The 4,913-nt window shown below is 49.2% G+C and overlaps 1 pseudogene; it reads left to right on the top strand.

Moving 5' to 3' along the window:
* The first annotated feature begins 712 nt into the window (after positions 1-712).
* LOC149338489 (uncharacterized) lies at positions 713-3,132 on the top strand (annotated as a pseudogene).
* Positions 3,133-4,913: the final 1,781 nt, after the last annotated feature.

Genomic DNA, 4,913 nt, shown 5'->3' with positions numbered 1-4,913 from the left:
GGACCACTTTGACTGCTTCTGTGGCACTGGTGGCGTCACATGTAATTGAGTGCTAATTACTAAGTGATGACAAATCACTAATTAATGGTTAATTACTGATTAATGCCTGAATACTAATTAACTGCTAATTAATGACGCTTAAGCTTCGCCTTTAGGAGTGGAACGCCACAGCGTGTTGTAGCGCTGCCAGGGAGTCCACGGAACACCACCACCCGTTCCGCGCGATGAATGCAACGTTTTTTGAAGAAAGGAAATGGCGCAGTAATTGTCTGTCATCTCGGTGGACACCTGAAACCACCATAGAGGAAGGGAGGAAGTGGGAGTGAAAGAAAGACAAAGATGGTCGGTAATGAAGAAAATGAAAATTGTATTTGAGGAAAGGAAATGAGGCATTAACCGTCTCACATATCTCGGTGGACACCCGTGAAAATTCGGGGGGGGGGGGGGGTGCACTTCTTTGACCTAAAGTGCGGCCACTGATGTGTGGTTAAGATGTTAAGCTTCGCCTCTAAGAGTGGAACGCGACAGCGTCTTGCAACGCTGCCATGGAGTCCATAGAACCACATCGCCCATTTCGGTCGTCGGTAAATTGGTTTTTGAGGAAAGGAAATGTATCTGTCTCTCAGATCTTGGTGGACACCTACACCTCACCGGAAGGGAAGGGAGGAGGATGGCAGTGAGCGAAGAAACCGTATTCACTAGACGCGCCTTTGTTCATTCCAAACCATCGAGCTGGCATGGCGGAGTGGTCTTCACTTCCGGCCACCGCAGTGTTCGGACGTGCGATCATGGGCTCCGTAGGAGCGGCTTCAGCGGCCTTGTCTGGCCGCGGAAACAGGGTTACTGAACAGGAAAGTTCCTACCAGGTTGTTCTGCCAGGTCTGCCTACAGGGCGTTTTGTTTTAAATACCGTTTTTTTGCACGCCGACATCACGGCCCGTCCTTATACCGGGTGGAAGATTTCCGAGACGCGTTAGCCCAGCATGCGCTGCTCCATGACGTTATCGCCCTGGGGGCGTATCGCATGAGCCACGTCTGGGCTGTCACAATGAAGGATGCCGATGCAGCGCGGAAGATTGCAGGCGTCGGTGAGCTGCTCGTGAAGGAACGCCGCTGCTTAGTGATCGACCCGACGAACCAGGACGTGCGCCTCAAGCTCCATTGGCTGCTCCATAACGTGCCCGACGAGGACGTGCGTGTCGCCCTTGCGCCGTATGGGAAGGTCGCAGAAGTGGCCCGGGAACGCTGGCGCGTGAAAGGCGTCTCAGAGAAGGGGTCGACCACAAGGCTTGTCACCCTGAAGTTGAAGGCCGGTGTTAAACTTGACGATTTGTCTCACCAGCTGAACGTCGGAGGTGAGTTGGCACTCGTTGTGGTACCCGGAAGACCCCCTTTGTGTTTTCGCTGCCGAAGTACGGGCCACATTCGTCGGGAGTGCCGAGTCCCGCGTTGCGGAACCTGTCGGCGTTTTGGCCATGAAGAAGGCCAGTGTTCTCGCACTTACGCGAACATCGCAGGACCTGGGACCAGTGAAGATGCGTCCGAGCATCTGATGGATGAGGCGGACGCGGAAGAGGCAGCCAAAACTACTGGGCAACCAGTTGTGCAGGATGGACCTACGTTGACGCCTCTTAAAAAAAAGGTGACGACGACGACCAGTCAAGTAGCAGCTGCAGCATCAGTGGAGCATGGCTCTCAACAAGACGACAGTGGCCAGGAGACGGACGCGACGGAAGTCGCGTTCGACACCCCGAGCAGCGTGGAGAGTGATGACAACGTCGCCATGGACACAAGCAAGGAAGAGGCCGCTATGACAGCTGCGAAGCGGTCGCATGACGAGAGCGTAGGCGAGAAGATGCCGCCTGATGGGGGCAATGATGAACCACCGCCGAAGACATCGGGAGTCAGACGCTCGACGCTACGGCCACGGCCGAACTTTTCGGCCGACACGCGGCAGGCGGGTAAACAACCTTCGTAGCTCTAGTGAGACCGTGTTGGTGTGAATGTCAACTCTTCGTCGATCATCTTCAAGATGGTCCGGCAGCGGCGATGTGTCTGTGTTCGAAAAAAAAAATCGGGGTTGCTCTTCCGACGTGCTTCCAATCGCCACCGGACGTTTCTTTGGGAAGCCGCATGGTCATGCGGACGATGCGGACCGTCCACCGACGTAAGCCACACCGACCACGGAGGTAGGAACGCGACGGCCAGAAGCGTGTTTTCTCTCTCTATAACACATGGTATTTAAGCTGGACACACCACTTCGTGTAGCCACAATGAATGTCAGAGGGCTTGGAGCAAGAAGGCGGCAGTACCAGCTTCACCGCCTCCTTTTAGACAATGATCTAGACCTGATAGCAGTCCAAGAGTCTAAGATAGAGTCAGAGGAACATGCCGGCCGCATGGTGGTTCCTTTTCAGGCAAATTTTCATGTGTGCGTTTGCCATTCTGTAGGTGCATCTGGTGGATGCCTCTTATTTATACGCAACACTTTGGGTATAGGCGTGGAGTCGGTTTTTTCTTGTGAAAGTGGCCGTCTTTTGGTTGTTGATTTCACCTTTTCGAAATTATGTTGGCGTGATATTTGTGTATATGCTCCGAATGTGGAAAGAAAGCGTCAGAATTTTTTTGAATCCTTGGAGTCATGGTTCAAGTGCGACAAAATTTTGGTTGTTCTTGGGGACTTCAATTGCGTGTGCATGGCTGTTGACAGAGCTAAGTGCAGAAAATTTAGAGATAAGAGTGCTGAAATGCTGACCGCATTTGTTAGTGACTACAGCTTAGAGGATATTGGCAGTGTGTTCTCCACTGGGAGCTCTCCGGAATGCACGCACTTTCAGCGCGATAGTCATGCGCGATTGGACAGAGTATATGTGTCAGTTGATCTTGTTCCCTTATGCTCTAGTTATCATGTACAACCAGTGACTTTCAGTGATCATTGTCTTGTGAGTGCCACTTTTGGAAAAAAGAGCAGGAAAGCACGCTTTAATTGGCACTTGTGGAAACTGAATGCCAAACTTTTGGAGGATGAAGAGTTCGTGATGAAAATTAACGCTGATTTTGAGAACATTCTTATTGCCCAACCAGTTTCTTTTGCAATGGAATGGGAAAGATTCAAAGAGCAGGTGAAGATTAAAGCAATAGAAAGGAGCAGTGTGATTAGATATAAAGAGAAAGAAAAAGAAAGAACCCTGCACGCTGAACTGGAATGCTTGCTGAACATGGAAAGCACAGCTCCTGGAATGTTCACATTCACAAAAGAAATCAGAGGTGTGAAATGCGAACTGGAACGCAATGACACAGAAAAATATAAAGCTGCTGTCGTACGTGTAAGGTCCGAAAAATTGTGGGCAGGCGAAACGCCTACAAAGCGAGCGCTCGCGGACGAAAAACGGTACGCTTCCCAGAAAGAAATCAGAAAGATAAGATACGGAGACGCAATTACCAGGGATCCAGGAGATATTCAGAACGCCTTTGTGGACCACTTCACAGAACTTTTCAGTAACAAGCGCCAGACTGTAGAAGGTTTTCATGTAAACTTCTTACAATTGATGCCAACACTTGACGATGAAATCAAGCAGCGCCTAGAGCGGCCAATTACCTTGCAGGAGATAGAAAAAGCAATAGACGACCTACCATCTGGGAAAGCCGCTGGGCCAGATGGGTTGACTGCTGTATTCTTCAAAACATTCAAACACTACGTCGCTCAACTGATGCTCAAAGTATTAACAGAAGCTTATGAAAATAATCAAGTTCCATTGTCTTTTACGTCCTCCCACATTGTTTTAATTCCCAGGACTGATGACACGGAGAAACGTATGTTGGTGGGGTCCTATAGACCAATCAGCCTCACAAATGTGGATTACAAGGTGTTCATGAAAATTTTAGCCAGCAGATTGCAAAGTGTAATCACCCAGTTAGTTGGGCCGCATGAAACCTGTGGCATCAAAGGTCGCAGCATTGCCACAAATATACATGTTGCACGAAGCGTATTAGAATGCGTTGACGCGCTTGGCAGTCAAGTAGCTATGATGCAGCTAGATTTAGCAAAAGCTTTCGACCGTGTTTCTCATGACATTCTTTTCTCCATTCTAGAGCATGCCAACCTGGGTAACGTAATAGTAGAAGGGGTAAAAATGGCTAACGCAAATTGTACGACGAGAATTATAGTTAACGGCGAACTTTCCAAAAGCCTCATAGTACGCTCGTCGGTGAGGCAAGGATGCCCGCTCTCTCCCCTGCTTTTTGCAGTATATCTCGAGCCGTTGTGCTTGGCCATTCTTAACAGTGACTGCATTTCTGGATTCAAGCTTCAGGCAGCCGAAGTGAAAATCCTTGCATACGCGGACGACATAGCGGTATTTTGCACAAACAGAGACGGCATTCGTGAAGCTACGAATGTGGTCGAAAAGTTCTGCGACCAAACTGGATGTCAGATAAACTGGGGAAAAAGCTCAGGATATTGGCATGGGGAATGGGATATTTCACCAGATTTTTTTTCTCGACTGCAATGGACTGACTTACCGACGCGGTACCTTGGGGTGCCCCTAAAAAGTTATCGCGATCCCAGCACACACTGGAACGAGGAGACGTTAAAGGCAAGAGAGAAAGCGGACGCGTGGCAAGGAAGGCAGCTGTCAATCTTTTCACGTGCCTTTGTGTGCAATGTTTTCTTGATTTCTAAGATATGGTATGTGATGAATGTGCTCTGTGCGTCGCGCAGCAATATTCAAAAAATCCATCGAGTGTTTGCAGTTTTTCTTTGGGCGTCGACCTGGGAGAAAACCGGGCGAACAAACTTGTTTATTTCAGTCAAAAGCGGTGGCGTTGGACTGGTTCATTTGTTGTTGCGTCAAGTGGTGTCGCGCTTTATTTTCCTTCGTGATCAAAATGACATATTTTTGAGAACTGTTATG

This window comes from Amblyomma mixtum, chromosome 6 (assembly GCF_055824585.1).
Source record: "Amblyomma mixtum isolate Tamu chromosome 6, ASM5582458v1, whole genome shotgun sequence".
NCBI lineage: Eukaryota > Metazoa > Arthropoda > Arachnida > Ixodida > Ixodidae > Amblyomma > Amblyomma mixtum.
Note: the sequence above shows the minus strand (reverse complement) of the source record. Positions and strands in the feature narration are given on the sequence as shown.